The sequence below is a fragment of the Alligator mississippiensis genome, chromosome 15, assembly GCF_030867095.1.
Source record: "Alligator mississippiensis isolate rAllMis1 chromosome 15, rAllMis1, whole genome shotgun sequence".
Lineage (NCBI taxonomy): Eukaryota > Metazoa > Chordata > Crocodylia > Alligatoridae > Alligator > Alligator mississippiensis.
Window position 1 is genome coordinate 33,725,196 of NC_081838.1, and position 26,821 is coordinate 33,752,016.

Sequence of the window (26,821 nt, forward strand, 5' to 3'; positions counted from 1 at the left end):
CAACACCCCCATCATGTTGCCTGGTGTATCACAACTCAAAGGGCACTCATAAATGTGCCAGATGCTTGCTCCAAACTGCGTTAATTAGCACACATAAGAGCTGATTCAACTAATCAGTTAGCACGCTCCAGGAGCCCTAGCATCTCATGTATTCAGCACTTCCAAATGGGACCAGGGCCACTTTGAACAAAGTTCTTGAAACGAGCTTTAGGCAAAGAGACCTTTCACCAATTGGAAAAGTGTGACATGGATACACGAGACACTGAGGGAGCTTTAATTGGAATGGCTCTCCAGAAAAATTCTAATTAAAGTGAACCACACCATCCTGGAGCACAAGTAAAGCCCCCCCAAAAAGCTAAATCCAGAAAGCCTCTAGCCAACTCTTGGGAAAAGAAGTCAGGAGCCTTAGTAAAGGGCCAGATATGCATAGGCTGCAGGCAGTGCTCCCCAAGGAATAGACACTACAGGCTCAGGAGTTGGAATCCAGGCCCCTGATTTGGGTTCTGGTTCCTTGGAGAATCCTGATTGGGACCGCTTCATTCTCTGAGTGCCTGTTGCAAATAAGATGGTCCCTGGGGTTTTTGCAGATGATTGTCAACAGTAATGGAGACAGTCTGTCTCTCCTGGGAGCACTAATTTTCTGGAGCATAGGATGAAGTATAGGATAAATCCTGGTCCTGCTTCATCCTTGGGCATGGTAGGGAAAGTAGCTCCATCATGGCTACATCTTCATTTTGATGCAACTTTCCACTCTCCCTCTCTCTTTCTTGCAGGATGAACTGTCTGGATTAGATGTCCTGGTGAGTAGGACAAGCTTTCCTTCCTCCAACCCCTCAGTTACATTCCCTGGTGCATCTCAAGTCAAAAGAGAGCAATCCATAATACCCAAGGAAACTCTTGTAAAGGGAAGCAGAAAGCCTTAGTAAAGGGCCAGAAACCACAGGACATAGGGTCGTGCTCCCCATAGTATAGTAACTAGGGTCTTAGGGCCTTGAATCCAGGCCCTCAGTTTGGGTTCTGGTTGCTTAGAGAATTGTATACCAGAAACTTTCAGCTGATGGCTCTCATCCAGAACCCAGTAAAGTCAGTAGGCACTCATGGTGCTCTGGCAAGGTGCCAGAGGACTGGAAAAGGGCCAATGTGGTTCCTATTCTCAAAAAAAGGGAGGAAGGAGGACCCAGGAAACTACAGGCCCATTAGTCTTAACTCGGTCCTGGGGAAGCTTTTTGAGAAAATTATCCAGAATCACATCTGCGAAGAGCCAGGAGGAGGGGAGATTATGCTCAGGGGCAACCAACATGGGTTCATTAGGGGCAGGTCCTGTCAGACCAACCTGGTTGACTTTTATGATCAGGTCACAAAATCCCTGGATGCAGGTGTTGCAGTAGACGTAGTCTTTCTGGACATCAGGAAGGCCTTCAACACTGTCTCTCACCCCATTCTCATTAAAAAAAAAACTAGGCGACTGTGGCATTGATGCCTACACAGTCAGATGGGTCACAAATTGGCTTAGGGGCCACACCCAGAGAGTGGTGGTGGACAGGTCATTTTTGACCTGGAGGGATGTGGGCAGTGGGGTCCCCCAGGGCTCAGTCCTTAGGCCCGCACTGTTCAACATTTTCATTAGCAACTTGGACGAGGGGGTGAAAAGCACCTTGTTCAGATTCACAGACAATACTAAGATGTGGAGGGAAGTGGGCATGCTACAAGTGGGGACAGGTTGCAACTAGATCTGGACAGGTTACAGGGGTGGGCAGATGAGAATAGGATGGGTTTCAATACTGACACGTGCAAGGTGCTGCACCTGGGGAGGAAGAACCAGCAGCACACCTACAGGCTGGGGAACTCCCTTCTTGTCAGTGCAGAGGCAAAAAAGGATCTTGAAATCATTATTGATTCCAAGACGAACATGGGCCTCCAATGTGGGGACGCGGTCAGTAAGGCTAACCGTACCTTGCCATGCATCCATAGATGCATCACAAGCACGTCCAAGGAGGTGATCCTCCCCCTCTGTGTGACACTGGTCAGCCTGCAGTTGTAGTACTGCATCCAGTTCTAGGCACTGGACTTCAGGAGGGATGTGTACAACATGGAGAGGGTCCAGAGGAGGGCCACCCACATGATCAGGAGGCAGCAAGGGAGACCCTATTAGGAGAGGTTACAGGACCTGAACCTGTTCAGCCCTCACAAGAGAAGGATGAGAGGGGACTGGTGGCCATCTGCAAACTTACCAGGGCAGACCAGCAGGGAATGGGAGAAGCCCTGTTCCCCCGAGTGCTACCTGAAGTAACTACGAACAACGGCCACAAGTTGATTGAGAGTAGGTTCAGGCTAGATATCAGGAGGCACTACTTCACAGTCAGGGTTGCCACGAGCTGGAACCAACTTGCAAGGGAAGTGGTCCTCGCTCCTACCCTGGGAGTCTTCAAAAGGAGGCTAGATAATCACTTAGCCGGAGTCATTTGACCCCAGCATTCATTCCTGCCCAGGACCCTAACAACTATGAAACTATGAAACTAAGAAACATCCTTGTTTCATCTCACAAAGGTAGCTGAGCCCCTTTTTCTATGAGTGGAAATACAAATCCTCTGTCCAAGCAATCCTGGGGTAAAGGCAGGAGAGGGTGGTGTCACGGAAACCAACTGGTTCAGAGGCATGAGCTTTTGTAGGCCACCGGCTACTTCATCAGATACTATGGAAGTAAAACTATGCAGTCAAAAGCAAAAGAACTCATTTCCCAGTGTCTGCTTTGGAAAACATCCATGGCAATATCTCCAAAAAATAACTTGTATCAGTCACAGGTTTCATGGGCATAATGGTCCAACATGAGCAATTCCTGCATTAGCCATTGCCAGCTGGGTGACCTGTAGAGTCTCACAAAATGATCTGCAGGATAGAAATGTTCTCTTGCCTGCCAAACAAGGTCATGCCAACAGAAGCCTAATTGTCAGCACCGGTGACACAAGTGACAATGGGACCTGAGCAAATTTGTGGCCACTTGCTCCAGTGAGAAATTCAGCTCACTATGACACAACAGTCCCACTGGCTCTGGTTCATAATCTGAGACTTCAGATCAAGGCCCAACACCAGGTCCAGCTACAGGAGGAAAACAGAGGAAAGAAACCAGTCTATGGGCTCAGGTGGGAGAGGGCTTCCAGGGAGATCAAAGAGCAGAGCGGGAAGCCTCCCATAGCCTTCACCCTACCAGAGGTGGCTATATATATATATAATGGAGACCAGGGATGTGTATGGATGTATGTATGCAGGGTGATAAGGCACATCTACATGCTTTGAAATGAATTGAACCATCACAATCATTGATTATTAATAAATCATCAATAAAACTCTTATTTAAATGTGACAACTGTAATTAATAGCTGCCTACTTTTAGTATTACCTGTTATATTGTGAGTCTACATGAGACAGGAGGAAAGTCAGCTATGATTACAATGCAGAATGAATCCTGCAGGAAGTATTCTCTTCTCTGCTCTTCTTCATTTGCTGTCTCTCTCTTCCTCTCTCTTTCTGCCTCTTGTCACAGCCAGAGGGTGTGCAGTTAGCAGTGGAAGGTGACCTACAAACCGGAGGGAGAGAGGATTTGCCTCGGGCAAATTAACCAATGTTCCCCCGCTGGTGCAGAGCCCAGTCAGCCCCATTTACAATTAAACAATACAGGAATGAGGTGGCGGCACCCTGGCATTGTCCCCTGCCATGGGCCCCACTGGAGACCGCATTACACTACTGGTGCACAGCCTTAAGCAAATTAACCGATGCCCCCCGCCCCCCATGCAGAGCTGGGCAGCGGGGGAGGGGAGTTGGTGAGTTTGTATTCACAGCCCCCCTAGGGACGGATGACCCTCAGGGCACAGACAGGTGTCACCTACCAACCGTGTAGTGTAGCACATTGCCATGGTGTAGCACATTGCCACTTCATGAAGTGGGGTGTACCTTCACTGCAACCCACTTCATTAGCCTGCAGTCTTCATGAGCCCTGGATTCTCATTGCTGTGTCCTCCAGGGCAAGTCTCGTTCCTGGGATTAGTCCTTCCCTCCCCCCGCTGTGCCTTCTCTGCTACCTCACCTGCCTCAGCTCTCCCTTGTCAATACAGTGAACGTGCACCATGACTTCTGCTTCCCCAATTTATAGTGCTCACTCCCCTCCAGCAGCCTCATTTTGGTGTGGAAAACCAGACAGTCTAGCACCAGGCTGGAAAAGGGTGTGAAACGAAGGCAGAAAAGTTTGCAAAGTCCCTGGGCTTGGGTACAGGCAAAGCTGCAAACCCCAGCCCCACCCCGCTACCCCTGTTTACCTCTGTAGCCCCCCACCTCCCGCTGTGTATGTGTGCAAGTCAGTGGATGGTTGGTGGTGGCTTGCAAAAAAGCAAGCCAGGATGGTGGGCGGTGACAGAGGAGGCAGAGATTATGTTGCGTGGAAGCAAAGCTGCAAGCCCCAGGCCGCCCCACCACACAACAAAAGGCCTCGCTAAGGTGTTACACACACACACCAAGAAGCTTTGTATGTTCATTCCTGCTGTGACCCCACTGAGTTAGTGGGAACAGGCTCAGCTTGCACAGAGGCAAGACAAGCAGACCGACGTTTCCCTTTTGGGTGTTGTACCCATTCATTTCTTAGGTATTTCTCCAAGGCCTCCTTGAAAATGCCATTTGAACTAGGAAACTCAGTACTGGACTTGTCGGCTGCTTCTTTTAAATTCCTCATGGCATCCCGCGTATCCCCGAGGATGCCACGGTCCTTACACATGGAGGCATGAAGTTTGTCCTACCAGGAAGCTTCACATTCTGCTTCGGCTGCTAAGGACTCCGCCAAAGCCTCGAGTGAGGCTTCACGGGTCCATCTTTGCTTGCTGTGAAAACCTCTGCAGTGTTTTGCTGAAGTGCGAGCGGGGCGTCATTCCCGAAGGGTCACGGCAGCTGATAAACAAAGAAAAAAGCAACGGTTGGCTTCCCCCCCATGAGGAGAAAAGTGCACCCTCCTATTCCCACCACGCAGTGCCCAAAATCCCAGCAGGCACGGAAACAGACCCCATAAAACTGGGGCACCACTTGTACTGCCCAAAACTTATGAGTACTCACTGCTCCAGGAGGAACACATCCATTGCTGCCACTGCCCATGCTAGCTGCAACAAATTAATTAAAACAAATAATTAGCAATAGAACCGCTAATTAGCTATCGAACCCAGCTGGCCTGCACCATCACTGAAAGAACTTGGTGACCCACCTACAGCAACACAAGAATTCTCCCCACCCCCACAGGCCCCCAAACCCAACCAGCACAAAGCCAGGAGTTGTCTGGCAGCAGCAAGAGACACATTAAAAGAGACTAACCAGGCCCAGCAGATGATGTTTCTTCCTGACCCCGCACCTCCTCTGATTCATCATTTGTGCTACTCCATGGAACGGGGGGGAGGGGGGGGGGGAAGGAGGGGGCTAAGTGGCAATAACTCTAAGGTGACCAAGAGTTCTTCCTGCAACTGGTCATTGGGCAGGAACACAGAGCAGTCTCTGAACAGCTGAGACATGGTGTCAACCTGAGGAGGGACTGCTGCCACTGCTTTCTCCTCCTCCTCCACCTCCAGCCCAACCCTGGTGCTGAAAGTCTGCAAAGCCGGGATCTCAGCCACATCCCTGCAGAGAATGACAGACAGCTTGCATAGAAGGGGGCATGTAAGTGAGCTGCCCCAGAATGAGAGTTAGCATCTTTTGCTCTGTAAAATGCAGATCTGAAGGACTTGATCTTGCAGTGGACCTGGATCCAGTCACAATTGTGCCCTTGTGCCTGCATGCCTTTTGTGATGTCGACATAAACAGGTTTATTCATCCTACTGTCCAGCCTGTCTATGATCCTTTCTCCAACCAAATGTTGATTAAGTCTTCCAGTTCTTCCCAGCTCCAGTTGGGTTCACAGGCATTGGAAGTGTCAGCCTCCTGGGACATCAGCTCCATCATACTGCTGGCCCTGGCTCTCTGAGACATGGTGGGTGAAACAGTTGGTGGTCAACAGCACAAGCACAAGTGATTTGTGCAAGGGGCTGCCAAATTTTGGCAGGGGCACCTTTATACTCAGGCTGCGTTTCCTGGAGAGTCTGGGAAAATCGCAAGGATTTTGAAGTCATTACCTGTGAGTATCAAAGCACCCAAAGGTGATGAAGTACCCACAGTTAACAACAAAAACCTGGTGATGGGATAAATAAGGCCTTTATACTTTGGGATGGCAGCTCAATGGCTGGAAATGTTGTAAACATCATTAATAATTGCCTGCTTGTGCAAAATAATTTTATTACAGAAGCAGTTTCTCCAGAAACTGGCAACAGTTTAAAATAGGCAGGAGAGGAGTAGGCAAAACTCTTTTTTTTTTGTTTGCAAGCTTGATTACATCATAACACCAGTAGTGGATGCAAAGCTCGTGCAAAAGGCACAATGTCCTGGGGTGCTGGGGTGAAGTGCTGAAAAAGCAGCTATACCAAGCACACACACACAGTCATGCCTCCCTGCTTGGTGCAGATGGGTGAGAGGCTGGTGCTGGGAGATGGGCAAAATAGAGAATGAGGATGAAGTACTTGACATGATGGAGGAGATGGAGGACATGGAGCAGCAGGAGGAGGAGGATGAATTCCTGGAAATGCTGTTTTACTGTAGAATGTGGGAGGAAGTCTTCAGCACACTTCATGTGACAGTACACTTTCCAGTGGCAACTTGTGTGATTTCTGCTTTAACAGCACACATTAGAAGATACACGGCGTACACAGGGGAGGCAAAGCGAACAAGTGGAATATGACCGGGCTCTGTTGAGAAACGTGAGGAGGACCAGCAGAATCCACATGGTGTGGGCCTCGAGAGCAGCTTGGGCTGGTGGGAGTGAATCATGCTGACCACGTGCAATGACCAGCAGTGGGTGGAGATGTTCTGCGTGAAAAGGGAGACGTTCTACCATATTGTCTGCATGCTGGGCCAACACATCACAAGGCAGGACACAAACATGCGTTGGGCCATCCCACCAGACAAGAGGGTTGTAATGGCCATCATGAAACTAGCCCATCCAGCCTCTGCTACATTGCCAACCGGTTTGGTGTGACTGCCTGCACGGTGAGGCAGGCAACTCATGAGGTATGCCAGCTGCTTAGGGACATTGCTTAAACAAAGTTGTCCACCTGGCGAATCCACAGGAAGTGATGGATTGTTTTAATGAGAAGGGGTTCCCAAACTGTGTGGGGCCTTTAGAAAGCACTCCCATCCCATTGCTGTGCCCTGCAAGGAGTGGGAGTCTTTACACTAACAGGAAAGGATTTGCCTCTGTGATCCAGCAAGCCATGGTGGACGACCGGGGCTGGATCACAAACATTTTTACAGGGTGGGCCAGCAGCATGCAGGATGCACGGGTGTCCCAAAACTCCCCTCTGGCTGACATCAGGGAGAAAGGACATTGCACACCCAGCATGGAGGAGAGAGTGATCCGTGGCATTACCATTCTCTCATCATACTACCAGATGCTGCCTCCCACTAAAGCCCTGGCTCATGAAGCCTTATGGAGGGAACATCACGGACTCACAGAAGCTGTTTTTTTAACTACAGCCTCAGCAGTGCAGGATGGTGGTGGACTGTGCATTTGGATGACTGAAAGGACAATGGATTCATAGATTCATAGATGTTAGGGTTGGAAGGGACCTCAATAGATCATCGAGTCCGACCCCCTGCATAAGCAGGAAAGAGTGCTGGGTCTAGATGACCGCAGCTAGATGCTTATCTAACCTCCTCTTGAAGACCCCCAGGGTAGGGGAGAGCACCACCTCCCTTGGGAGCCCGTTCCAGACCTTGGCCACTCGAACTGTGAAGAAGTTCTTCCTAATGTCCAATCTAAATCTGCTCTCTGCTAACTTGTGGCCATTATTTCTTGTAACACCCGGGGGCGCCTCAGTGAATAAATACTCACCAATTCCCTTCTGTGCCCCCGTGATGAACTTAAAGGCAGCCACAAGGTCGCCTCTCAACCTTCTCTTGCGGAGGCTGAAAAGATCCAGTTTCTCTAGTCTCTTCTTGTAGGGCTTGGTCTGTAGGCCCTTAACCATATGACTGGCCCTTCTCTGGACCCTCTCCAGGTTATCCGCATCCCTCTTGAATTGCGGCGCCCAGAATTGCACGCAGTACTCCAACTGCAGTCTGACCAGCGCCCGATAGAGGGGAAGTATCACCTCCTTCGACCTATTCGTCATGCATCTGCTGATGCATGATAAAGTGCCATTGGCTTTTTTGATGGTGGGGGCTTACGTGCTGGCTTGACATGGATGAAGAAAATCTAACGTCCTTTATTGTGGCAGCCTGCATGCTGCACAATATCTGCGCGAGCTGAGGAACAAGAAGCATGACAGGCAGTGGAAAGACAACAGAGACATGGGGAAGCAGCACAGGGACCGAGGCGATATCCTCAAGGAGAGGCTGGTTGGGTGGCCCTAGTGTGAGATTGTCCTGCATGATACATTGCTGAGAACAACTGCTAGGGAGCGATTTGTTCCAAACTAAATTATTTTTTCTTTTACACTTTAAAAAACGTGTGTCTGTCTACAGTGGTTTGTGGGAGGGGGGCATTACACACCATCACCCACATCTGAATGAGCCCTTTCCTCTTGGTGGGTTGTGTAGGGAGTGGGGGGTGGGACCAAGCTTAACAGTTAGCCCTGTTTGAAAAAAAAAAAAATTCCCAAAACTTTTATAAAACAATTCACAACAATTGATAACAAACCTCCAAAAGCCACAGTACTTGGGCAGAGAACTAGAGGGTTCCAATTGGAAACTGGCTTTGGGGAGCATTATGCACTGTCACCCACATCTGAATGAGCCCCCGCCTCATTTCTCTTTGTGGGCTAGGCAGGGGCGGGGGGAGAACCAAGCTGAAAAGGAAGCCACGTTTTGAAAAAAAAAAAATATAAAAAATATTCACAACAATTCACAACACACCCCAAAAAGCTGTTACGTGCACTACACAAGCAGATTAATGATGCACCTGGCCCAGGAAATGAAGGCTTTCCCATTGGCAACTGAAAAGAATATCAGTGAGGTTGGGAATGCTGGGAAATATAGTCCAAAAAAAACAATAGAAAAAAAGACAGAAGAAATCCAATCGCGTATCAACGGGGCGGCAACAAGCACCCACCCACCCGATACTCTTATGATAGGTAGTTATTAAGCCACTATATTAATGAAAATGTCCATGCTGGAATGGGAATGGAAAGGAATGAACAGGAGGGAAGGATTCACCAGCATGGCTTGCTTTTGGGACTGGGACGGGGTTCTTGCAAACGGGTACTGATAGAGAGAGAGACGAGACTGAACGAGCAGAGGTGGGTGTGAGTGACGAGGATTTTGGGGTGACCGTGACCATGACCATGGGAGACTCCCAGACAGTCAGGACTGCCCAATGAAAGCCTGTGGATGGGGGAGCCAGGGCGGCTCACATGCACCTTCTGCTCCAATGAATTGGGAAAGACATTTAAGGGGTAAATTGGTATTTGACTCCCTGGACAGACATCTGCAGGGAATGACACACAGGGGCTTAACTCACTCGAAAGTGCTGTTTGTGCAAACAGGAAGGCTGTGTCATGCAAACAGAACTGCACTGCACCAATAAAAGGCTGCATTTAAATTCTGCGATGATCTCCATTAACTCCTGTGTCCTGTACACACGCCCTATGTTTACACAAAAGTTATCGTCATATGGGGTGGGTCCAGATGAGAACGGTCCTCAGCAAAGCCAGCCACCTGAGGTGAAGAGCAGCTGCAATCCCAGGGCTGGCTTTTAGCAGAGCCTGCAGGTGGGCAATCTCCTGCTGGCCCTTGGAGTGATCTCACAGACCCTTTGCACCCTGCTTTGATTGCTCTAAAAGGTCGCGAACCCCACCCTGGGCCTCCTCTGTTTTCCTTTTCCATTCTTTTGTCTCCTGTATGGCTGCAAGTGGTTCTCTTTCTGCTCCCTCCCTCCTTTCCTTCTCCCTCTGAGAAGGGCTAAGCAAGCTTAAATTGTGGGTGGTAACAATTTGTGCACATCCAGTTCTGTACCTCCTTTACCAAGGCTGCAGTCTTAGATTTCTCCTCCTCTATTAAGGAAACAGCTCTAAGCCTTTCTTCCTCTAATAAGGCAGGAAACCTAAGTTTTTCCTCCTCTGTTAAGGTGGCAGACTGAACCCTTTCTTCCAATACAATCCCTTGTAAGTCTTGGATCTCCTTATGTAAGGCTTGGTTCACCTGCAATAGACCCTGAATGACTGCCACCGTTTCCTCCTTCCTCAACAGTTTTGTTTTAATTGTCATGGCCAAAAACTCCAAGAGTTGCAAAGTTTACCCATGCATCAGGACCAGCAAATTTCAATGTTGGTCAAGGGAACTTCTTATCAATTGTCAGCTCCTTCACAAATGCTGCAGGGCTACAGGCATCAGCTGTGTAAGAGTGGCGACAGAATCAGGCATAATGCTTACTTTTATCAACTTGCCCAGACCTAAACTGATCAAGAACGAGCTCTCTCCAGAGTGCTAGCGTGGATAACAAAGAGGGAAGCCAGGGTCCTAGGATGCCACTCTTGTCCCCTGAACCATAGGGATTACCTTTGCCCATCAGCTGTAGTCCCTAACCTGGTACCATCAATCTGTCTCTGGCTCCTGTCTGCCTTGCCAATTGGTGCTACAATTTTTTTTTTTTTTTTTTTGCCAGATGCCCCAAAGGACTAACATGGCCCCTTGTCCAATTTGTTATCAAGTTTTAATAGTAATACCAGTAATACCTAACATTTATTACAGGTCTCCTCCCCATAATACGAACTGGCAAGTGGTTCCTTAGGTGTTACAACAGCGACCTTCTGTGGTAGCGGTCCCAGAACCTCTGTTGGGTGTGTGGGATGTTAGTTTCTGGAGCCCCTGTTCTTCAAACAAGAAATCCAAAGCTGCTCCTGTCTCCCCAGTATGGCAGCACAGACACACATGTTCCTTTGTCTGGCCATCGCTGTTGTAACTTTTCTCATCCCAAATTGTCCAAGCCCTTGGCTCTGTGCCAAGCATCCCCTATGTGGTACACCAATCCCCTGGCACTGTGCCAGCCACATTCCTATAGGCAAGCTGTTGTCCCTTGCTCCCTAGGGCCCAGTCACAGCACTTGCATCTCCCAGGGCTACAGCACGCACTCACTTCGATTCTGGTACTTAGTTCTGGGTGTGGCAGGCCAGTAGGGGGAGCTCCTGCTTTGAGCCTCCCACCTCACTATGCCCGTCCACCTTTCGGACTCCACGTGTCTCTCCGGGACACCTACGCCCTGGAAGACCCCCTTTTCGAACCCCACTGCAGAGTCTGGGGGTAACGTGCTGCCACCACCCGGAGAGGGGACCTTCTAGGTTCTGTGTCCTCGGGGAAACACAGGCCTAATAGTCCTACAGGTACTCAACCCATTGCAAGCACTTGGGGTTCCTCCTCAAGTCAGGGGCCAAAAAGGTTAGTCTCCCTTAGTCCACAGACCAAAGGGGCCTCCTAGGCATAATTAAACCAACCCCTCAATAAGTCTCCTACACCAGTCACAAAGGAGAACTTTATTGGGTTAGAATAGGGTAAGAGGTAGAGCACTATCAAGGGATTACCATTGAGCAAAGGAGTTTGGCTGAGGTCGCTGTTTGATACGTAAATGCATCACTGGGAGCTGACTAGCTCTCTAGAAACACAAGTATCATCCAGAAGATGGTAGAGATCTGGCTCGGAGATTTCCAGAGTAAGTGCATTTCAGTTGGATCAGACTCTCTCCCTGTGTCCTGGTGTGTGGGCCATGCTGGTAAAATGGCTTCTCTCCTCCTCCTCCTTGGTCCAGGCCCTTCTTACCTCAGCAGCCCAGTCCAATAGAAGCCAGCAGTGTTGGCAACTAGCCAACCAACTGAAGAAGCATCACTGGTTACCTGGGCAGAGGAGCAGGGGCTTTTCCCTCCCCCGACTCAGGTGCCCAGAGGGACCGCATCCTCGGCACTAGGCTTTTGTCACATAGGCAGGGAGGAAAATCCCCCCTCCCTTAGGAATTCGACCCTAGTGTCCCAAGCCAACAGGGACAGACCTCTGGAGAGAGACACAGACGGTGGCATTTCTGCCACACTGGGACTATGGCTAGAAGCCTTAGTATTACTCAGTTTGCCCACTACACACCCCTCCTTGATGTCCCAAAATATGGTGGCATCACAAAGACATTTGTTGACCTCTCACATGTAACTCAAGACATGCAGGTTGCTGCCACATCTGAGCTGTGGATCTTCTCGCGAGCAGGCCACTGTGCCTTGTGTGACTCTACGGGGAGTTTGGCAGGAGACACTTCATCTCTTCTTCCCTTGCTCTAGCTTCCAACCTGGCCAAGAGGTTTCACGTCTGGCAAATAAGCACACGCTGGATAGTGGGTAGTAGGATTCCCAGAGCTAAGACCACCACAAGGGGGTATAAAGCCAAATTCAGGATGTGGGTTGCAATAGGTGACCAGCCTGACAGTTTTCACTTTTTCAGGGATTCACATTTTTTTTGCCTATTGATCTTGACCAGACAGTAGTGCCTGGTCCTGGCACAGTTTAAAATAATGCAGTAATTGCCCTGACACTTTCCAGTAAAAATCATCAAATCTAAAAACATATAAACAACTAATTTTTGCTAATAACACTAACATATGTTTGAAATGTCATTTTACACTCTAGATATTATTCTATACTCTATACTGCCATTCCCCTGGCTGCTGTCACAGCTAGACTGCTTCCAGGACCTGAGCTAGCTTGGGTGTGTCTGCCTTGAATTGCTTTGTGCAATCAAGACAAACCCTGAGCACAGAGGGGAATCAAGCTCGGTTCGGTTTTGAGGAAGGAATGAAGCCTCACTAACATTTCCAATGTCAGGACACTTGTTTGTCTTCCTTCAAAACATGTTGAAAGGGGCTCAATACACTCCACAGCTCTCACCCTTCTTCCCTGAGCACTGGTGGTATCAAGTGATTATTTATTTAATTTAGTTAAAATACTGACAGCACATCACAGAGCTGTGACAGAGGGAAAGGAACAGGGGCAAGAGAAAAAGAGGGGCAGGATGAAGAAAGAAAATTGCATCTATTACAATTCAACCAATGCAGGCTTTTTTTTTCCTGGATCCCCAGCAATGATTATAGTAAGACTACAAGTACTTTTTCTCTTGTACAAAGGTTATGCAATTCAGCATCCTAGCTGTTCTATCAGTCCTTACTACGTATAACACAAACTGTGGCTCTTCTAGTGCTAGGTGGCAGGAAAAAAGAAAGCGGAGATGATATGGAGGAAAGCAAATCAATTACTCTTCGTGGCCTACTGCTGGCATTTTCTATAAAAGCAGGGTGGGAGCTAGCGTAATTTGAGAGCTCCACATTATTTCATTATCAGCCTCTGAATGATAAATAATGATGACAGCTTAATGAACAAAGCCTGATTAGAAGGAGGGCCAGCGGTTGCAGCACTAACATGATTTGTGAAATGTGGGTTGCTGTGCCACCCATTTCTAATTTGGTCTCTGGCAAGTCCCTTAGCCCCGCAAACCATGTCTATACTGCTTGCCTGCTGAGGCCAGGACTGATGCCAAGCTCTGCTTGCTCCCTTCCAATCTGCATGCACTCAGGCCTGGTCAAGAGGTGGCACAGATGTCTTGAAGAGGTCTTGAGGCTCTGTCAAAAAGGGCTAAGGACCTGCTCTAAGGACCCTCCTAACCCACATGGCCAGCTTTGGGCATGCACTGAATGAGAAAGAGTGGATAGATCTCGTTTCTTAGCTGCCAGCCCAGGTTCAGTGCATAGCCATGGCATCTAGCTCAGGTCCATATCCGTAAAAGGGGGGTAAAGTCTCTTCCTTGCCTCACTAAGTTTTGTGACAATCACATCGCTTTGGGTGCTGAGCTATTCCAGTAATGGTAACGGTCTGCTCCCAGGAGCAGCACAAATGAAAAAGAGCCTCTCTGCTGGGTGATGTCTCTAGAAACAGGGTGTTTTCCTGGGGGGAAGAGGGACACAGGAGTCTGCCATGTCACTCCAGCATCCCCACCCACATTGATGCCATCACAAGCTCTTCTCCACAGTTAAACCCACCAACATTTCATGCCCACACTTTTCATATGTAACTTCCTGTTTATACAATAAGAAACAAAAGGTGTAGAACTGAAGGCAAGGAGCCTTAAATTTACAAGGTCTCAGGAGCACCCAGGAATTTTGGCTGGTTTTGCAGAATTGCTCAGGTCCCATTTAGGTACCTAATCAAAGGTGCAGTAAGATTTTCCAAATGGCTCAGCAAACTGCAGCTGGATTTTCCATACCCAACATGCAATTCTGCCATGAACTGATATTTCAATGGGAGCTAAGCTGAAAATCTGACCTTTCCTAAGGGTGCTAGGCACTGTAACCCTTTGCATACATTTTACTACAGCTACTTCCATAGCCTCTTTAGTGACAATGCCAATAAATATTAAGGACCCTCCAAGATTTACTCTGTCCTTTGTCAGGCAAACCTCTCATTGGTCTAACCTTCAGGTCATTTACCTGACATGGTGCCTAAAAGCATACACGCAAACCGGCTCTCATTCATCAAAATGTTTTCTTCAGAAATGTTTTACTGATGAGCAGCTGTGTTTGTTTTCTCCTTAGTTGGTTCCTGTATGCAGTTACAGAGCTACAAGTGAAGCTGCATCCTTTTTACCTTTGGCTTTGATGCATTCAAAGGAGAAAAGGGAAGCCTACACAGAGCTGGGGGGAGAGGAAAGCCAGGGAGACTCAACAGGGTAAAAGAGGAACAAGACACCGAAATGCATCGTGCTTATTCTCACAATTTCAAGAGATGTTAATTATCTAGCAAATCAGGTTAACTTCAGCCCCATCTGGAATAAGATCACCAGTGCACCATGCCTGCAGGGTCACCTCCTTTACCCCATTCCCCTCCGAGCACCACCATTTCTTTGCCACTCTCCTCCAGTCCCATTTCACCAAGCCACTATTCTCTCCTTAGTCATCTTTGCTAAGGGAAGGAAATTCATAACAAAATTAACAGGACCATTTGTTTTTAAACCCTCCAAGTTATTCCCTCTTTGCCATTTCCTGTTTTCTCTGTGCTCCAGGATCCTGTAAAAACAAGTCCTCACCATGTACACATCAGTGGCTCCACTAAAGTCAAGGGCACACGAGGAATTAGGACATTTGACTCCAAGATCTTTGGGCCAGAGAGTGTCTTAACATGAGCCTTATACAGAACAATACATGCTGTCAGGGCTCAATAATTAAATAATAAATGGCACTAGACCAACACTTCCTTTTCAAAGTAGTCTTACAGGGAACAGATCTATAGTTTCTCTGAAAAAATAATAGGAAGGATTTTTGAAGACAGGCAATGATTTACAAAAAAGACAAAGTGGAATCAATAAAAACTTGAGCAACTTCAGTGTGTTCTTAAAAAATTATTTGAGACCCTGACCTTACTTTGCTGCTAAACCTTTCTTTTGTGTGAAAGCTGAGCATGGGAACAATGAATGAGCCAGTCAGAACTGCTGAAAGATGGCCCTGAGTTACTCATTATTTAATACTTGCATTACAGTAGGGGCTGGAGACATCAATGCCGCACTACGCTAGGTGCTGTACAAGCAGTCATGCAAAGGTAGGTCCTTCCCCCAACAATTTACAAATCAAATATCAAGTGGCAGACAACACGCTAGGAAACAGAGGGAAATAGGGGAAATAATTCCCAGCATCAAAAGTAGAGGTGACAAAACACCAGCCGGCAGGCATGCTCATGCTTTTGGTAGACACCAGGGAGACGGGAGTGTTATGGAGAGATCTGAGAAGGCAGCTGTTTGAGTAACTAAATTAATTTGACCATATGTGTCTGCAAACTTTTGACCCGTGGCGATCATGTGGAGTTGGTCGGTCCTTTCAGTTGTTGAAAGAAAAAAAACAAGATTCTTCCCCTAGTACAAACCTAGAATAGCTGCACTGACGTTGGCAAAGTTACTCTAGGTTCAGAGCGGTGGGAGAGAGGAGAATCCCCCTGAGGAGTCTAATCCAGTGAATTCTATCCAAGCGCTTGTCCAAAGTTAAGACTACAGGACAGATCCATACATCTGCACTTCTCCAATGCACCGGTGAAATTCATAGAGTCCTAGATGATGGGGTCAGACGGGACCTCAAAGAATTGAGTTCAACCCCCTGCCTGGGCAGGAAAGAGTGCTGGGTCAGATGCCCCCAGCCAGATGCCTATCCAGCCTTGTCTTAAGAACCCCCAAGGTAGGGGAGAGCACAACCTCCCTTGGAAGCCCATTCCAAACTTTGGCCACCCTTACTGTGAAGAAGTTTTTCCTGATGTCCAGCCTAAATCTGCTCTGTCAGTTTGTGAACACTGTCCCTTGTTACCCCAAGAGGCGCCCTGGGGAACAGAGCATCTCCGATCCCTTGCTGCCCCACTAATGAATTTGCAGGTGGCCACAAGATCACCTCTCAGCCTTCTCTTGCGGAGGCTGAAGAGGCACTGGTCCCTCAGTCTCTCCTCATAGGGCTTGGCCTGTAAGCCCCTAACCATATGAGTGGCCCTTCTCTGGACCCTCTCGAGTCTATCAACATCCTTCTTGAAGTACGGTGCCCAAAACTGGATGCAGTGCTCCTGCTGCGGTCTGACCAATGCCGCATAGAGGGGAAGTATCACCTCCTTGGATCTATTTGTCATGCATCTGCTGGTGCATGATAAAGTGGGGTTAGCTTTTCTGGTGATTCCTTCACACTGACAACTTGTGTTCATCTTGGGAACCACTGCAACTCCGAGATCCCTTTCCACTTCTGTGCTGCTGAGAGGGTCACTTCCCAGCCAGTAGATGTGCTGGATATTTTTGCATCCTAGGTGCAGCACTCTGCATTTGTCCTTGTTGTACTGCATCCTACTGTGTACTGCCCACTTATCCAACCTGTCCAGGTCTGCCTGCAATCATTCCCTACCCTCCAGAGTGTGCACTTCATCCCACAATTTAGTATTGTCCACAAACTTGGACAGAGTACACTTCACACCCACATCCAAGTCACTGATGAAGACATTGAAGAGTACAGGTCCAAGGACTGAACCCTGTGGGACCCCACTACCCACATCCTTCTAGGTCGATAGCAACCCATCTACTACCACTTTGGGTGTGACCGCTAAGACAATTTGCCACCCACCGGACCATGTAAACATCTATGTTACAGCCTCTTAATTTATTTATGAGAATTACACCATATCGAAGGCCTTGCTAAAATTCAAGAAAATGACATCCACCTCTACTCCTGAGTCTAAGCATTTTGTGACCCTGTCATAAAATGAAACCAGATTGGTCAGGTATCATCTACCTGCTACAAATCCATGCTCCTTTCCCTGCTGCATTGATTTTCCCGCTGGGTTCCCACAAATATGATCCTTCATAATCTTTTCAAAGACCTTTCCAAGGATGGAGATGACACATATAATTTGTGCCTACACATGTAATTTGTAGGAATTACAGGGCCAGATCTCAGCTCAGGTACACAGACATACTAATGCAGGTCATGGAACTGTGCTGACTTGCAACTAGTAATTTGGCTAATAATACAGATTGCCCTGTCCTTCTTAAGATTGCATCAGAATCCATTTAAACACCAATTTTGGATCAAACACCTTTATATTATATTTCCCTTATTGTGCTCTTTGCTACTTACATCTGAACTTGTATCATTTGTGAGCACACTAATCTTCAGCTACCCCAGCTTTCTAAATCCACAAGAAAGACTTGAACATTTACTGTTAAAGGCCATCTTGAACTTGTACAAATGGTCTTAAAACCTTACTTGGGTGATCTTTCTTTGCAAGGCAATCGGTCATAAACGCATACTCAAACAATGTATTCCCAGCAGATGACCTTTACGGCAGCATCACCATGGCCTGAAGTCTCATTATCGTTAGTCTCAGATTAAGATCAATATAGGCCTGGAGAAAGTATGCAATATAAACCCCCTTGTTTACTACCCCGTGGTAAAACACATACCTTTTTATTCAATTGCCATGATCACACACCAATTAGAGATATTTTCAAATCTTAAATAACATTAGACATATAGCATCTCCTGTCTCTCTTAGTGGCCATGCCACTTAGATACTGGATTTTGAGTCATTCTTTAGAGATGCGATTCTCCTCTGAGTTGTGCTGATGTAAATCAAAGGGAATCTCATTGAAGCAAAAGGAGCTACACTGGATTTAAAAACCAAACCAAACCCAGGAGTGACAAGAGAAGGTCTTGGCAGCCGCACTGATACCAAAGCAAACCCAGAGTAATCATACTGAGTTGGTTTTTTGTCTGTACCACTGCTGACAGCGATACCATACCTTAATTCACGCTACTTCTGGTGGCAATGGCGAGGCTATGCAAGGTCCCTTGATTTCAACAGGGATATTGCTTTAAGCAAGTTAAACACAAAGCACAGACTTCTACTTTTTATCAGGCTCATTAGAACAAACATGTTCCAAAAGTGACTGGTGCTTTTGGGTGCCCAAATTCATATATCTTAAAGGATCCGGATCTTCAGAAAAGTGCTCAAAAGATCAGGTCCTGGGAAAGGATCTCCAGTTAGTCACTCAAAATCAGTTGTTACACTTAAACAATCTTGACCTTACTTTTCAGCATATCTGAACGTCAAAGACACTGTCCAAGCCCTAACCTGGTTTAAACCTAACCTGTGGAAGTCATTGAGAATTCCAGGGATGGGAAGGAGCCACAACATGCCGTTCATGTTTCCCATTAGGATGCTTACAGAGATAAGAAAAGCCAAGTCTAACCTGGCTTTAACACCACAGCAGCAGACGCACAATGTCACATAAGCAGAAAGTCAGTTGCCCAAAGAAGTGTTTGTTGAAATGGCATAACACAAATCCATCTTACCATGTATAAATGGGCCATGGGGATCTAAAGTACAACCCTTTCTTATTTATTAATGTCCTAATTATTACAAAATTACAGCTCAACATATACACATGTATATATGCTTAACACACACACACACACACACACACACACACACACACACTCCCCGATGACTGCCAGTTTTTTACTTTCACTTATAGAGCCAAAATGACACCTTGTGTAAGAGGGTGCAACTCTGAGCTACATCCCCTTCTGCCATCTCTTGGTCTCTCAGTTGAAACTTAACAGCAAAACACACCAAAGCAGGTATTTGCAAATGTTACTTTTGACTTATGCCCTACTTTAGGACCCAAGTTCAGGCAAGTCCATAAACAAGAGCTCCCATCCATCCTGATTCAGCAGAGCACTCAAGTGAGTTAAGCCAGTGCTTAAGTCTCATTGTGCTCAATTATACCCCTGAACTGCAGACTGAATATGGAAAAGAAAAATGGCATAATCTTTTTTAACCCCCTGTCAAATAGCTTGGAGAAGCCACTAGATGCAATATGGACCTTACTATATAGATTCCCCCCCCCCCCCCCCACAAGCATTCTACTCCGTGTTCCCTAAACCAGCAGGTGCCTTAATCCCCTCCCAGTTACACCAGTGCACATTGTTAGTGACGCCCATAAACAGTCCCAGATTTAGGCTTAAACTACTTAAACTACACTTTAGGGCCTCACAATACGAGGGGCCTGTAAACAAGAAAAAGAAAACCGACTCAATGTCAAGTTTTATAATAGGCAGTTGGTAAATAAAGGAGATAAATGAGATATGGGAAAATTACTCTCTAAATATGGACACTTTTGTCCTTATGTGACAAAAGTGTACATATACTGGGTTATTTGCATCGTATGTGGCCTCTTAAATGGACATAGTTTAGGGCCTCAGCATGTCATAATCTGGCACTGCCCGTAAAGCAACTGGTGTAAAACAGGTCCAGGCAAGAGGACATTCAGGGTCTAGATGCGTTTAACACGGCTATTCCAACTTAACATCCTTGGATGAACCTCTTTCATGTCTGCACTGTTGAAAATAACCACCATCACTTCCCTGACTTGTCATTTAATTAAATAACCTTTCACACTGAGCACACCCAAAAGCACAAAGGCACATTAAACTTTCTAGTGATTAGAGACACTGCAAAAGCTTCAAACATTTACCTCTCCTTCCCAACTGCTGAAATGTTTTCAGGAGGATCAGGGTTCATACCTCACATTCCCTGGAGCCACAGATAGTGTATGTGCAGGGTCCAGATCCATTAACGGATACATCCATGGTTGGCTTGTAGTCCACATAATACTCCTGTAAAGGGGAGTTCATTTGCCTTTCAGACTCTGGCCTTTATTCTGCACCTCTTCATAAGTGAGTGCTTCTGGAGTTATAGATTCATAGATGTTAGGGTTGGAAGGGACCTCAGTAGATCATTGAGTCTGACCCCCTGCATAGGCAGGAAAGAGTGCTGGGTTTAGATGACCCCAGCTAGATGCCTATCTAACCTCCTCTTGAAGACCCCCAGGGTAGGGGAGAGCACTACCTCCCTTGGGAGCCCGTTCCAGACCCTGGCCACTCTAACTGTGAAGATGTTCTTCCTAATGTCTAGTCTAAATCTGCTCTCTGCTAGCTTGCGGCCATTATTTCTTGTAATCCCCGGGGGCGCCTTGGTGAATAAAACCTCACCAGTTCCCTTCTGTGCCCCCATGATGAACTTATAGGCAGCCACAAGGTCACCTCTCAACCTTCTCTTGCGGAGAGAAATAACAGGCTTAATTCCCTCTTCAGCCTCCTTCGAGATAGAGTACTGCGGGATATGAGGAAGTGGCTTGGCAGGGTTTAAAGTAATATGCACTGGTTCAGCACTAAGCATGTGCTCCACTTCATTCACATGGGTGGACCAGAGCTGTGGAGGTACCCGTGCCAACAGTTCCTGTTGCAAGAAGGAAGTGTCGGGATCAGAGTACTCCTGAGTTAGCAAAGCCACAAGCTCCGTTTCCCTATGTTCTTCGAGGTAAACACTCTCTGGGTTACAATAAATCACGCATCCCAGTTTACACAGTAAATCCTTTCCAAGAAGGTTGACAGCAGCACAGGGACTAAGAAGAAAGGCATGATTTTCAGACAAAGGGCCAATAGAGATGGAGACAGGTTCAGAGATGGGATGTGGGATAGGTTGTCCACTTATGCCAACAGCATTTACAGTTTCAGCAGAATGAAGTTGGAAAGGAAATTCAGCAGCCTTTAGCGTGGAGCAGGAAGCTCCGGTGTCAACAAGACAGGAGACAGGTTTACCAGAAATAAGACATTCAACAAATGGACCAGATTGGTCAGTAGCAAGCAAAGGAGCGGTGATGTCACTGTCCCTCAGGCTGTCCTATTCAACACTGGGAAAATTGACAGGCAGAGGAGGTGGGGGCTGGGATCTGGGTCCTTGGCCGGGGCGGTGGGGACACTCTGATTTTCAAAGCCCTTCTTGTTTACAATAGTGACATTGGTTTCCATAGCCTCTCCCATATTCACTCGGGCCTCCCCTTTCTTGGCCATGTCCCCGTCCTCTTCCTCTGCCTGGGCCTTACAACTGAGAAATCTGTAAGGCCATTAACTTGAATTCGGCATTGTCTTTGGACCGTTCCCATTTGTTATAAAAATGGTTAGCTGCAGCAAGGACTTCAGTTAAATCTTTAGTTTCCCAGCTGATAATTACTGTTTGAATTTTTTTCAGCAATCTTAGGATTAAGTCCTTGAACAAAAGCAGCTACAATAGCTTGCTTAGCATTTTCAACTGGATTATCCATTCCTGAATATCGTTCAAATGCCTGTTTGAAGTGTTCTTAATAGTCACTAGGGTGTTCATTTTTATTTTGCTTACAAGTATTTATCTTGGTCCAGTCTGCCCTCTTCGGGCAGATTGTAAGAATTGCCTGAACTAAAGCTTTTCTTTCGTCAATAAAGTCTTGGCCAGTTCCTGGGTCTTCAGCTGGCCATGAACAGGAAGCGTAGAGGTGCTTTTTAGTTTCTTTGGGCAAAATGGCTTGTAAAAGTTGGTCTATATCTGCCCATGTCAGATTATAACAGGTTATAACAGTTTGTAATTCTTCTTGAAATGTTTCTGGATCATCCCTGATTTTAGGGAATTTCTGGGTTAGATTGTAAGGATCACCTGGTGTCCAGGGTGCATGCACAGTTATTATGTTTGTTCCATTCATGCCAATGCCTGGCATTTTTCCTAATGAATAAACCTGTGCACTACTAGATCTAAGATTAATAGAGGTTCTCTCCAGGCCCCAATTCCTCTTTTTGAGTGTCGGAGCAGCAGGAGCCGTAGTTGAGTCTGGATTAAGAGACTCTGTGGGTAATAGAGTCTCAAGCTGATGAGTCACTAGCCTGGGCTGCAGCCTGATGTTGAACCGGTTGCTGCTGATGTGGGAGTCTGTCACGGTGGGGTCCTCGCAGAGGGCCGTGATCTCCTTGAGGCCCTCTCACCGCGCTACTTCGGCCCAAGGGCACCCTCCATTCTCGCCCACCACGTCTTGATGGAATATGTAATAGGGAGGCTACCTTGTGTTTCCTCGGGCACGTAAGCTCCTGGACCCCTCGTGGGTCTCCCCGTACGATGGGCGCTACTCAAGCACCCCAGCCTTATGGGCTGTGCGTGGCTCCTACCAACCCCTAATACCACGCCCCAAGCCTCGCAGATGTAATAGACTTTGTTAGGTCTGTACGCCCGCTTCCTGGGCCTCCTCTCAAGTGTAGCCCACTCTGGGCTCTCTCTCTCGCACCCAGCCTCTCACTGGGACTCTCCTGATGGTGCGGTCCCGCTCAGGGACTCCCTAGCGGGCCCCAGCCCTTCTGGCCAACCGCACGGGTACCCTCTCTGACCCCGGCTCACCGCGTTGCTACTCCCTGTCTTCTCAGGGGCAACCGCAGCACCCTGCCTCGGTCTGAGGGGTGTTGCCGCACTAGCCTGCGGCCAGGCTCGCTATGCCCATCTCGGGCTCCTCGATATGGCCCCTCTAGGGCTTGCCGTGCCCCCACGGGGCTTCTCAATCATATACAATGGTGCTCCCCCTCTTTGGGGCTCGCCGTGCCCCCACGGGGCTTCTCAATCATATACAATGGCGCTCCCCCTCTTTGGGGCTCGCCATGCCCGCACGGGGCTTCTCAATCAGATCGCCCCTGTCCCTGGGGCTGGGGTCTATGTACCCCGCACGCAATCCGGGGTCTCGGTCCCCCGTCTGCAACCTACCGGTTACGCCTGCAACCCACTGGCCACGCTCCTTGCTGCCAGTTGCTCACACACTGGCGTGCGAGCTGCACCTTCCTTGGCGCTATGAAAATAATACACCCTCTTGGCGCTAGGGCACCCCACACTCTCTGGGGTCCCTATAATTGAGGCCTCCTCCAACCCCTGCAGCCTCACCCAAGCCTCCGGGTGTAATAACAAAGTCAAACAAGCTCAAGCCTCCTGGCTGTAACACAAACCTAAAGCCCCCTGGCTAAACCCTAGTGCCCATCCTCTCAGGGCTATCATGAGCTGTACTTACATGTCCTGCTCCTTTCCACATCCTCACTCCCAGAGCTCCTGCCTCCCAGGCTGCTGGCTGAGAACTCCCAGCCTGGCTTCGGCCCTGGGCTTTATAAGGCCCAGGCCCTGCCCCCTTCTGGCCAGCTGGCTCCCCTTAGTTGCTCCAGCAACCCGCAGCTGTGCTCAATTGGCTCTGCCAGGGTTCTCTCCCTGGCAGTTTCTCCTCTCTAGGAGCAGGCACTAAGGTGCCCTGCGACAGAGTCCTAAAAGAGCAGGATTTGAACAGAGATCAAGGATGTCTTCTGCTGGTTCTGGTGGGGGCACCCCAGGCAAAGCTGGATACAACGGAACGGTGGCTGGCATATAATTTGGGGGAGCAGCCAATTTCTCCCCAACGGCTTTTAACTGCTGTTTCAATTTTTCCTGATAATCTTTTACACTTCTAGTTTGAGATTCTGTCCACCTCTTGGACATCTCATCATACCAATAAAAGAACGCGTCCCACTGATTTTGTGACGTCTTAGATCTTTGGGATTCTAAAGCCCCCGTAAGTGCACTACTTTATCAAATGTTCCTTCCTGTGGAAATTGCTTCATGGGATCATCCCTAATATACCGGTTCCACTTATCCAGATACTTGCAAGTCTCGGGAGAATAGTGTATATACATAAAGTATGCTAGAGTCCCCTTACTGGGGGACTGGAACTGGTTTCGGCTGACCTATCCTCATTTTCAATCACACAGGAAGATGCAGGAAAGACTTATTTAGGACCTCCGTGCCATTCAGTGCCTGCCCCACAATTTTTTACCGCCCAGACAAAAGGTTTCTGACCCGACCGGCTCATACAATGGAAGCAGGGAGGGAAACACAAAAGGGATCCTTTCACTTCTGCTCTTGGCAGAAGCTACTGGGACAAGGGGTTTGGAAAAGACAAAATCACTCAGATGTCCTGTCCACTGGGTCACAAGGTTTCAGCTGGGCCCCCTTGCTTTCGAAGCTACCTTATTAGGCAGAATCGGGGCGGCTAGACCCAGCCTTAGTCCCAGACCTGGTCAGTGGCTCATTTTTCTAAATACACACACACATTCAGTCAGCCAGACCCCGTCTCCCACACCGCCTTAGTTAATTAACTACAAGCCCAACGTGCTGTTGGATGGAGGTGATTCAGATAGTTTCTCCCTAAACAGAGCGTATGTCACCAGACAGAAAATTCTAGCCGGCAGTAAGGTTCTAAACTGACCTGTATTTAATAAAGTTCAGATCCAGTCACCAAGGTCAAGTCAGGAGCCTACAGGCAGCCTTCCTTCGAAACCCCATTAGAGATTTTAAATTAGGTCTCTTACCTCTTAAGTTTGGCGCCACGGGGTTCGGGGCAAGCCGTCTGCGGTCCTCCTTCCTCAATCCGTGTCGTGGATCTGAGTCACAGCACCAGGAATTGTCATGGAAAACACATGCAGCAAACTTTTGGGTCAGGTCAGCAGAAGCTTTATTTGGCTAGAGCTACAGCTGTAGGAGGGGCCCAAAGTGACATGGATTCACCATGCACTTGGAGGGGGCTCCCTCCCTAAACATTAAAGCAAAAGGCTTATATACCTTTTTAACAGCCACCTACAATTCATGTGAACATATAGTGATTTTTTTTTGTTTTTTTGTTTTTTGTTTTTACAAACCTAGCTGCGGTAACAGTTACAAAAACATTATTTTCATTTCCTTATTACAAAACACTCTTTTCTTGCTGTCTCAGTAACTGCTGATTACCACAAGGCCAGACATTCTTCCTCTTTTCTTAGCCCACACTTTTCACAACGCCTTTTGTTTTATCTTTACAACCTTTTTCCGATCAAAGTTTAAGGCCTTTGCTTCTTTCTTATACCACAGATTAGACCTTCATGCAAGTGGCTATGGGCAGGGCTGAACTGCTACCCAGCACTTCCACAGGTGGTGGATAGTGGAACAACCTTCAGGGAAGCAGATGAATAAGGAGTCATAGAGACAGTTGAGAGAGAGAACTGACACTATCCTTGCTCTAAAGCAGGGGCAGGCAATTATTTTGGGCAGAGGGCCGCTTACTGAGTTTCGGCAAGCCATTGAGGGCCGCATGACAAGCAGCCCAGGGCAGCTAAATATTAATTTTCTAAATTATTTAGGGGACCTGCAGGCTAGAGAGGATGGCCTGGCGGGCTGCATATTGCCCACCCCTGCTCTAAAGACTAGGATCAGAGGCACAGAAAGTCAAGGCATCTTTACATTGCCTCTGCACAACATACAGAAGGCACCACAAAAGATCATGACACATCCACTCACTCCTGCTTACTCATATCAAAGCCCCCAACTTAGGCAGTACATTTAATTTAGCAACCTAATCAGCAAGCACTTAACACCCCTTTTGGGCGTGCCACTTGATACACACTCAGGACCATGATACACTGTCTCATGCACTTCAAATTAGCCATGTTCATGAATTTCCAGGCTTTGGCAAAGCGGAGTAGAACCAAGAGTGCAGTGTTTAGGACAAAGTACAGCCTTCTTGGGAGCACCTGTAGGATAATGGAAGTGGCATGTGCATGTCTTAAGGGACCTGTCCAGGCTCACAGCTTATCTAGAACTTGAACCCACACCTTCTAAATCATGTCCTCACTCCTGGACCACCCTTCCTTCAATGAGTCCCTGTCTTGAAGAACATGTAATGTAAGTGGACCCAAGGCACACAGAGCAAGAGAATGATCACTTCTATTTTAAGCATGGGAGACTAGAGACACACACACAGACTAAAACCACTAGATCAATCTCTCAAAACCTTGGCAGAACTGGGAAACAAAGCCATATTTTCCAAGTTAAGTTTTTAAATGTCCCTGTCCTCTCCAAACAGAATGGATCAGGGATTGTGAATGTACATGGAGAGAGGTCAGCATCAGTTCGGTAGCTGGTATATATGGAGTGTAGTATCTATATCCTGTAGCTCTTAAAGAATGGATTCACATATCAAATAGATTTTTTTTTTTCCATTTCACTACAATGCTGAATTGGGTGTGTATAGTCCTCTCATTCTGAGGAGGGTTCAAGTCCAAAAGGTCTAACAACGATCTAACATTTGCTATTTCTTCTTTGCCAGTTTGCACAGCTTAACGCATTTCAGTTACAATGCAATAGAAATATAGGGGCTCAATTGCCATGGTAATGGCCTGATATGGGAAACTATATAAAACTCTTCTTGTTTATGAACAATTCATTAAAATAACAGAGTTTAAGTCAGCGCAAAATTTGGCTTTCTTTTGACTGTAAGCTTGTCCAGACAATGAGGTGCCATAACGTGGGCCCTGGCAAACATTCATTTA

The 26,821-nt window shown here is 47.5% G+C and overlaps 1 long non-coding RNA gene across 3 annotated transcripts; it reads right to left on the reverse strand.

The window, feature by feature from the left end:
- Positions 1-333: 333 nt before the first annotated feature.
- Positions 334-23,583, reverse strand: LOC109284454 (uncharacterized). Of its 3 annotated transcripts, XR_009457373.1 has the most exons (4): positions 23,506-23,583; positions 5,095-5,138; positions 4,759-4,932; positions 334-3,574 (listed from the first exon to the last, which is right to left on the reverse strand). It is a non-coding gene; the product is annotated as an uncharacterized LOC109284454 (long non-coding RNA). The 3 variants fall into 3 exon arrangements; XR_009457372.1 differs by lacking the exon at positions 23,506-23,583 and having other exon boundaries at positions 4,785-4,932; positions 5,095-7,821; XR_002091909.2 differs by lacking the exon at positions 23,506-23,583 and having other exon boundaries at positions 5,095-7,821.
- Between the last annotated feature and the right edge of the window lie 3,238 nt (positions 23,584-26,821).